The sequence below is a fragment of the Hordeum vulgare genome, chromosome 6H (assembly GCF_904849725.1).
Source record: "Hordeum vulgare subsp. vulgare chromosome 6H, MorexV3_pseudomolecules_assembly, whole genome shotgun sequence".
NCBI lineage: Eukaryota > Viridiplantae > Streptophyta > Magnoliopsida > Poales > Poaceae > Hordeum > Hordeum vulgare.
In genome coordinates this window covers 312,506,515-312,516,789 of record NC_058523.1, presented here as the reverse complement: position 1 = coordinate 312,516,789, position 10,275 = coordinate 312,506,515, and positions in this window count along the sequence as shown.

The window sequence follows — 10,275 nt, the reverse complement described above, 5'->3', positions numbered from 1 at the left end:
GAGAAATACCTCAAGGATGTTCTGAGGAAATTCGACATGCACGAATGCAAAGGTGCCAAGACTCCAATGCCTACCAACGGCCACCTCGGCACTGATGAAAATGGTAAAGATTTCGATCAGCAGGTATATCGTTCTATGATTGGCTCTTTATTGTATCTATGTGCATCTAGGACACATATAATGCTTAGTGTTTGCATGTGTGCACGTTTTCAAGCAAAACCGAAGGAATCACACCATAAGGCTGTGAAACATATTCTTCGATACTTAGCTCACACACCAACACTAGGGTTATGGTATCCCAAGGGCTCCAATCTTCATCTGGTAGGGTATTCTGATTTAGACTATGCTGGTGACCGTGTGGATCGCAAGTCAACTTCTGGCACATGCCATTTCCTCGGAAGATCACTAGTTTGCTGGTCCTCAAAGAAGCAGAACTGCGTATCACTCTCCACTGCCGAAGCTGAGTACATTGCTGCTGGTTCTTGCTGTGCTCAATTGCTATGGATGAAGCAAACCCTCAAGGACTACGACATCAACATGAAGAATGTGCCTCTCTACTGTGACAATGAGAGTGCTATCAAGATTGCATACAACCCAGTACAGCACTCGAAGACCAAGCACATCCAGATTCGTCATCATTTTCTTCGGGACCATGTCCTCAAGGGCAATATCCTCATCGACCATGTGAAGACTGATGATCAACTGGAAGATATCTTCACTAAGCCCTTGGATGAGAAAAGGTTTTGCAAGTTGCGGTGTGAGCTAAATATCTTAGAGTCTTCAAATGTTTTGTAAAAACATGCACACATCCTAACACTTATGCGAAGTTGATGACTTAGATGTGCAACACATGATGAATCGATTTTCTTCAACTGATGAAGAATGCCACTCTGAATGTGAAGAAATTAACAAAGAAATTGATTCTCAGGGCCCTACGACAATTGTACGCGGCGTCTGTAATCAACATTCTTATATGGTGGGTAACGCCACCACCCAATGTGAAATTCCTCAAGTTGATTTTCTTCAAATGATCAATTTCCTCACAATGCGTTTTTCTTCAAAACAACTGTTCTTCATTGTGATGATTTATTACAAAAATCCTCAAAAACACTTGATGACTTTCATTTAAGTAGATAGACTGTGATTTCTAGTCCTCAACAGCATTCACTTATTGCTATTTCTTCAAGTTGATGTTTGTGCTAAGTGAATGTGATCGGACCCTACTTTCCCTCTATGCTATACTCATCCAGTCTATTCAATTCTCCATATGCATTCTACTTGAAACTTTGTTCAAAATCCTCACTGCGTCCTTGTCAGCTGATGATTTTGTAACGAAAATCCTCAAATCTTCAAAAATTGTTTCTTTAAAGACACAGTAACTGAACCCCCACTTCCCACGATCGGATAACCACGATCTCCACTATCTCCACCGCATCGTACGGGAGCTACACGTGTCCTGCGGAGACGTAGAGGCACGGGCTATTTGGTCCGACATTCTCGCGCCAACAGTAACTTTTGGCTATAAATATGCCCTTATCCCCCTCGGCATCCTCTTCTTCGCCTCATCGCTCTCCTGCCACAACACACTCCACCGAACCCTAGCGCCATCGCTGGTAGTCTCGTCGCCGGTGAGGAAGAGCTTCACTGCCTCGACTTCTCCGTCGCCGGAACCACGCAGGAGTCGGACCATCTTCGTCCGCCGCCGCCGTAGACGTCCTCTGTCGCCGAGTTAGGGTGCATTGGACACTCGAACGAAGAGCCTCTCTACATACAACTTTCTGTGCTCTTCGTGCACACCTTGTAGGGTAAATATATCCCATATTACAGCAAGTTAGATCTAAAATTTTACATCTTCTATGTTGAAATCTGTTTTTCCTCAAGATACGATGCGCACTTGATTCCTCAAACACTACCTATCACCACAATCATTGATGAACTATGCTAAGCATCTAAGATTTTCACCAGATTCCTCAATTGTGCGAATTTTCGGATCTGTACAACTCTGGAACCCAAGAATAGTATGCTTAGGCAAATTCCTCAACCACTGGTTATATTCCTCAAACTGTCAAACTTTTTTATTTTCTTCAAATCTGAGAACGCGTATGACCTCTCCAAATTCCTCGCAACTATACTCTGTTCATAGGTACACGCATGTCAGCTGATGAATCTCTCGGTTCTCATCACATTAACTCATTTGTAGCGTTTCTGGAAGAAACTCTTCAAGGCTCATCAGAATCCTCAAGAGTTCAAAATCATCAGCAAAATCCTCAACTGAAGAAAATGGAGGAAGACAGAAAACAGAAGGGAGGAAAGAAACTTGAGCAAAACACAGCTGCTGATATCCCTGAGGACGTTTACTTGGACTATTGCACGCCTGATGAAAATGAGACAATGGCCAAGAGAAAGATACGGGTGCAGAAGATTGAACGCCGATGGGCGAAGGAATGGAAGGAGTACAGGTTTGTGACTCCCAAATATGCGAAGAAATTCGCTCTGAAGCCTCCTGGCAGAAGGGCCCCACTTGAGGATCATCAAGTAGCACATCCCTCAAGCTTCATGACCATTGATGACTATCCAGATGAGAAAGAAAAGCATCGGGCCAAGCTCAAGAAACAGGCAGAAGCTGCAGTGAGGAAATTTAATGAATCCTCAACTGCTGCCTCAGGTGGTGCTAATTCCTCAGCTGCAGAAACCTCAGGCTCAGAAATTCCTCAAATGTAGTCTGTGCCATCAAAACCAAGGGCTTCAAAGCCTCAAGAGAAGTCTGCTCAGGCTTCTGTCACAAAACCCTCAGCACCAAAACCCTCATTACCAAAACCTTCAACACCAAAACCATCAGCGCCAAAGCCCTCAGCACCAATCTCCTCAGTACCAAAATCCCCAACTCCACCTCCAAAGCCTCAAGAGAAACCAGTACAGAAGCAAGTCATGAAGCCTACGACCGCCAGCTCCAGCTCCTCACTCCCAGCTGCAACCATCTCAGAGACAAAGTCTTCAACACCTCCTGCGAAGACTTTGGTAACTACTGAACGTGCACCTCTGCCCAGCCCGAGCAAAATCATCACAGTCCCGTATGCATCAGAGGGAAGTGATGAATTTGATGATGAAACCCTGCAAGCCATCATCAGAAACAAGCAAGAAAGAGTAGCTCAAGCATCAGGCAGTGCCATTCCTCTGGCCATGGACCCCAAGGTCCTCCTTGACTACATCAACATCTGGTATGAGGACCCAAACACTCCAATTGATGACTTAAAGCTTCCGCCTGGCATCAGTCACATGGTGACCACTTTCATCAATGAAGCCAAGTGGAAAGAACAGCAGGCCAGGCAGGCCAAAGTTGCAAAGATCAAAAAGGAGAAATTCCTCAGGCAGAATCTCCTCAAATTGACTCCTGATGCACTAGTGACAACACAGGAAGAGCTGCAAAAATTGACTGACAAGTACGCCAAGCTGTCAGATCGCAAAAGCCTCAAGAGCAATTTCATCAAGCTGGCCACTAGTGCTGTTGATGACTACAACCAGAGAGCCGCACCCCCAACACCAACTCCTCAGCCCTTGATTGAGGAGCCAGCAGATGAATCTCCTCATGAGGAGGAAACTCCTCAAGCTGAGGAAGTACACCAAGAGCGCCGTGTTGATGAACAGGCCATTGAAGAAATCATCATGGAAACTCCAACTGATGAATTTGCTACCGCTGATGAGACTGCTCCTGATCCAGCTGCTTCATCAAAGCAGGCTGATAACTCTGTTCCAGCTGGTTCCTCAATACCAGCTGAAGAATCTGTAGAGAGAACCCCTTCACCAAAAGCTTCAAAGGTGAAGAAGATGATTCCGTCTGCATCAGACGTGAAGAAAACAAGGGCTGCTGAAAAGGAAGCCAAAAATAGAAAGGCCTCCTCAGCAGAAGAAGAAACTGAGGCGAAGCGCCTCAAAGCACTTGAAGAATCTACTCCTCTGGACCCTGTGCCCCTGAATGTCGCTCCTTCCTATGAGATGGTCATCATTGATGATCCAGGGAAAAAGTCAGATGAGGAAATGAAAGATGTCGCCCTTGAGGAACACACTGATGAGGAAACTCAGATAGACGACAGTCCTCAACCTCTCATTCCTCAGACAGAAAATGTTCAAGCATCAGCTGCACCAGCTGATGAAACTGCCTCTGCGACAAAGCCAGCTGAGGAAAAACAAGCTGAAAATCCTCAAGCTGACGAAATTCAACACTCTGATCAGACTCCTCAAGATGAGGAACAGGCTGATCCAACTCCTCCAACTGAGAAAGAAGCAGAAATTCCTCAGCCTGAAGCTCAGCCAGAGCAAGCACCATCTCCTCAGCCTGAAGCTCAGCCAGAGCAAGCACCATCTCCTCAGCCTGAAGCTCAGCCAGAGCAAGCACCATCTCCTCAGCCTGAAGTACCAGCTGCTGATATTCCTCACCCTGAGGAAAATGCTGAAGAGAATGCACCTGCCAAGACAATGCATTCATTGTGCTCAACCCAGAGACTGCTATTGTTGTCTCCCCTCCTATTCCTCAGCAAAATCTTCAGCCAGTTCAGCGTCAGCCATTCTCCAAGCGTCCAAAGTTTTAGAAGGAGAATTTCTTTGAAGAACGCATGTACTTCATCGGAGAGGACCCCTATGACAAGCCTCAAATGAGGCATCTGAAGTTTTGGACTAGGACTCAGATGAACTACTATGCCTCTGTGCTCTGTGGACGAAACAAGATATTCCAGCACAGGCATATTCCTCATGTTGAGCTTGAAGCAATACCTTGCCTGGAGCTAGTCCTCAGTGTACTCCATGATGCAGGTTTGCTCCCAATGTGCTTCGACATATCTGACTGGAACGTCGAGTTAATTCTTCAGTTCTATGCCACTCTTCACATATCTGGCAATCGTGAAGACATCAACACTTGGGTGTTTGACTAGATGTCACAAAACACTCACTACAAGGCTCCTGCTATTGAACTTCTCAGAGAACTGCCCGTACCAATTCCCTCAGATGAGGCTGTGAAGCTTTATGGTGAGCGTGAGCTGCCAAATGGAATGATGGAAGTCCTCATGAAGCCTTTGGCTGAAGGAAAATCTTCAAGAACAACCTTCCTCGTCCACGAGATCAAGTACACACCCAGGTCTGTCTACAGAATCCTCTGCAGTGTGCTCACACCGATCAAAGGCCATGACGATGAAGAAGATGTTGCAGGTCTCATGAAGAATATCCTCTTCAACATCATTCATGGTATTCCTATCAATATCCATGATTTCTTCTTGAGGACTTTGGCCGACAATGCTATGTGCCCTTTTGATCACAAGATATATGCCCCGTGGATCATGAGATTCATCAGGACAAGGACAGGCATCAACTTTCACGCTGATTGTCAAAACCATGTTGGTTATATGCCTCCTATCCGGGTCAACAAGAAGACTTTCGAGCCCATTGACGGAAAAGGAAAATCAGTGATTGAAGAAGGCAGTAGGCCCCTTGATGGCCAGTTTAGAGAGCCAGAAGCTTATTCTTCATGGGACGATACTGAGACTCGTCCACCAAGCCCCATTCCTCCTCGCGTGTTGAATACCAGAGAGCTCCTCCTCAGTCTTCACCAGAAGGTGGATCGCAACCACAAATGGGTGAAACGCCAGTTTGGTGCCATTGTGAAAACCCTCACTGAAACACAGAACTCTGTGAAGATTAACCATCACTATCTGCATGAGGTTTTTGATTGCACCTGGGCTACACTTGCACATCTGAAGACTCAGACTGAGCTTGAAGAAATGGACTTTGAGCGAGACTTTGACCGGTCGTGGCCTCCCAAGAAGAAGTTCAGGCCCATTCCAGTGCCAGACCTTGAAGACATCTCCTTTTCTTCATTCCGCACTGCTGAATCTAATGAAGAACAGCTTGACACTGCTACCGGCCCAAGGAAGAAGACTACTCCCAAGAAGCATCACGGCTCTTCCTCAACCGCCAAGAAGTGAAGTCTTCACGGGCGTTAGTCCTCAGTTTGTCCCTTTTTGTCACTTGATGACAAAGGGGGAGAAACTCGAGAGTTAGTCTTCAAGCGGGATATTTTTTTGGGGCTTATAAACTATATTTAAGTTACAAACTCTTGGCTCTTCTGAAGTTTTTATGTAATGAGTTGGAACTTAAGCCCGATGGTACTCTGACGCTTTTGAACGTTTTTCTTCGCATGCTTATTCCTCAAGTTTTAATGCACGCATGCTGGAATTCGTCAGATACCATTTGTCATCATGCATCTTCATTTTCTTCATATGATATGTTACATGTATGCATGATTTACAAGACTCAGGGGGAGATCTCCATGATATAAATCATCAATGTGCATTTGCTGTGAAAAGCAAAATCCTCAAGATATGCACATCTTCAGGGGGAGTCTCTCTGAATCTTGTCTTTCAAATTCCTCAAATGAGTATTTACACTTCATATTTTTGATCCCTCTTGAAGACTTAACCTAATTTTCATCAACCACCAAAAAGGGGGAGATTGTAAGTGCATCTAGTGCCCCTTAGTGATTTTGGTGGTTTGAAGACTTATAGGTTAAGTATCTAATGTGTTTGTGAGTGTACACAGGATCTATAAGTCATTGAGGAGTTCAAGATATTTGAAGAATATCGACCCCTAAAAATATATGTCTTCAGTTGAAGAAATTGGTCGGAAGCTGAAGAAATGAATCGCGAGGAATCTGCGATGAAATTGATATTCCTCATGAAGATACTGATATTGAGAAGTCCGGTGGTTCCTGAAGAAAATCACTCTAAAGAATTTGAAGCATGAAGATTTACACTGTCTGTTTTACTTTCTTCGCATTTGAGTAATAGGAACACCTTACTCGTAAAGGGGGTCGAAGTTACACTATGGAATGAATTTCCTCATGATGCTCAACCCAAGCCTAATCCTACCAAAAGCCTCAAGTGAGGAATATGAGTGACATGAGGACTCTCACAGTTGAGGGTTCCGACCGTTTCGATAGCCACGCCAAGTCACTGGTCTTATCCACTCCAACGGTCATATTATTTAAGGGCATTAGTGTCAAATCATGTCGGGATGCTCCGAGGCTATAAATAGCCACCCCCCACAACCACTAGCTGGTTGGCTACTCCGTTAGAAACTGACACTTGTCATAAGAGCAACCCAAATTCCTCAGAGCCTTCGAGAGTAATTCACCAGTGAGGAAATACACCACCCACCGAAACCACAAACCAAACCTAGTGATTGAGCATCACTGAAGAAGTTGTTCCTGTGTGGGACTGAAGCCTTTTACCTTTGAGGACTGTGCATCCTCCAGACGGTTAGGCGTCATGGTCTAGAGCTTTCCAGCAGTCAATTGTGGATCGCCGGGTGACCAAGTTTGTGAGGGTTTGGAAGTCTGCCCTGAAGACTCACCGCGAGTGTTGGGCGAGGACTGTGTGTCCTTAGCTCAAGGAGAATACGGTAGGGATTGCGTGTCCCGGGACTGGGTGTCCTTTGGTTTCAATACCAAGCCGCTCCAAACCAGATGTACGACTGTCACAGCAGTTGGAACTGGGTCATCAACGACTGTCTTCACTGAGAAACGGGTTCTAATTCCTCAACTCTTTACTTTCCCGTATTATGTGTTGATGACTTTCACTGTGACTGTTTGAAGAATTTGCTGAAGACTTTCTCCGAATTTCCTCAACCCCAAATTCTTCACGTTAGTTATTTCTCATCTGTATTCTTCGTGCCTGCTCGCTGTGCAATCTGTTTTCACATTCTTCACTCTGAAAAACTGCTGTTGTGAAACTTTGCACTTATGATCCTTTACTGTTTCCGCTGTAAGTTAGTCATCAGTGAGGAATTTCCTCAAAAGGAATTTCCTCAGTGATGAAATTCTAAAAATCTCCTATTCACCCCCCTCTAGTCGATATAACGCACTTTCACTATGGTTAGGCTTTGCCTTAATTTCTCTCTTGTATATGCGGATGCTTGCAAGAAGGGTTAATCATAAGAGTGTACGTGTCTTAGCCTAGACGGTGCACTAGTTAAGATCCACCCACATAACACTTATCAATACAAAACATAGTACTAGACAGTGTATGGCGAAAACACTTGACTATCTCTCCCGTGTGTCCTCAGGAACGCCTTAGTCTTTATAAGTTTAGTCCCTCGGCTTATCCTTTGTGTTTAAAAGGATTGGGGCACTTGGTGCACCTTGGCACAATTTACTTTACTTGCATTTATTTCCTTGTTGCTTATACTAGAAAACCCATAAAAAGTTACCTTTGAGTACTTACGGTTATTCCTTGCTCAGGATCACTTGTCAATACCTTATGCTCCTCGTTGGGTTCGAGACTCTTACTTATCTAAAAGGCTACGATAGATCCCCTACACTTGTGGGTCATCAGGTTGGCATGGATCAAGACTAGGATTTGTCACTCCGTATGATGGAGAGGTTTCTCGAGGCCCACTCGGTAATACAACATCACAACAAGCCTTGCAAGAAATGTGACTAAAGAGTTAGTCACGGAATCTTGTATTACGGAACGAGTAAAGAGACTTGCCGGTAATGAGATTGAACTAGGTATGGAGATACCGATGACCGAATCTCGGGCAAGTAACATACCGATGGAAAAAGGGATGGTATATGGGATTAACTTTATCCTTGACATAGAGGTTTGACCGATAAAGATCTCCATAGAACATGTAGGAGCCAATATGGGAATCCAGGTCCCGCTATTTGTCTCGATCATGTCTACATAGTTTTCGAACCCGCATGGTATGCACACTTAAGGTTTGATGACATGTCGGTATTATTGAGTTATGTATGTTGGTGACCTAAAGTTGTTCGGAGTCCGAGATGAGTTCCCGGACGTCATGAGGAGCTCCAGAATGGTTCGGAGGTAAAGATTGATATATAGGAAAGTTGCATTTGGCTTCCGGAAAGATTTAGGGAATTACCGGTAAAGTACCGGGAATAAGAATGGGTTCTGGGGTTTCACCGGGAGGGGCCACCCACCCGGGAGGGGACCTAGTAGGCCTAAAGGTGGTGCACCAGCCCCTAGTGGGCTGGTGCGGCCAGCCCAATAAGTCCTATTTCGGCCAAGTATAAAAAGAAAAGGAAAAGGGGAAAAGGGGGGAGGAGGAGACCAACTAGGAAGGGAGTCCTCCACTAAACCGAATTAGAGGAGGAGGCAAGGAAGCCCTCCCACCTCTTCCTCCTATATATACTAGAGGTTTTGAGGGGCAAGAGAGAGCTGAAAAGCCACGTGTTTCCATGTCCTTCATAGATTGTCTCCTTCGTCTAGATTAGTCCGGCATAGGTTGGTGAAGCCCTGCTGGATTAGTTCACCACCACCAGCACGCCGTCGTGCTGCCGGAGAACTCATCTACCTCTCTGCCCCTGTTGCTGGATCAAGAAGGTGGAGATCGGCATCGAGCTGTACGTGTGCTGAACGCGGAGGTGTCGTCCGTTCGGCACTAGACCGGGATGGATCGTGATGGGATCGCGGGACGGATCGTGATGAGATCGCGAGACGGACTGCGATTTGGATCGCGAAGATGTTCGACTACATCAACCGCGTTATATACGCTTCCGCTTAGCGATCTACAAGGGTATGTAGATACAATCTCTCCTCTCGTAGATGGTCATCACCATGGATAGATCTTGTGTTTGCGTAGGAAAATGTTTGTTTCTCATGCAACGTTCCCAACAAAATTTCCCTGGTCGCGCGGCTAAATCAGCCGTAAAAAATTTCAAGGTCTTGTTGTTTGACACGTGTACACCTACACCGACACTTTATCTGCGTCCATATACCCTACATATGTCGACATATTTAATGTCTTTAAGCACATGCCTATGCTGACAAAAAATCTGTCATGGCCCACACATGTGCCGACAGACAAAATGTTGTTAAGTACTTGCCGACTAATACGTCGTTGCTATGTGGTTGCTGACACATAGTTTGTTCACAATGTCATACCTCTCCTGACACATGATTTGAGGACAAAGCTTAAGAACTACGTCGACAGATCTCGTGTAGAGAATGGTGGACCTTTATCCACACAAGTGTCACCTAAACTTTACCGTGGTGTAGTGGAACCAGCAGAACTATGTATGTATATAGGTAAATATTTGGGGCACCTAGGCTCATTTATAACAAGTTATTTTTATTAGTGCATGGTGTGTAATGCATGAAATAGTGGCTTTTCATTTATTTTTTGCATGCATTATATCCTCAACAGTCCATTATTGCTTTCCAAATAATAATTATATTGATTTTCTAGAAATAACTTTTCATATTA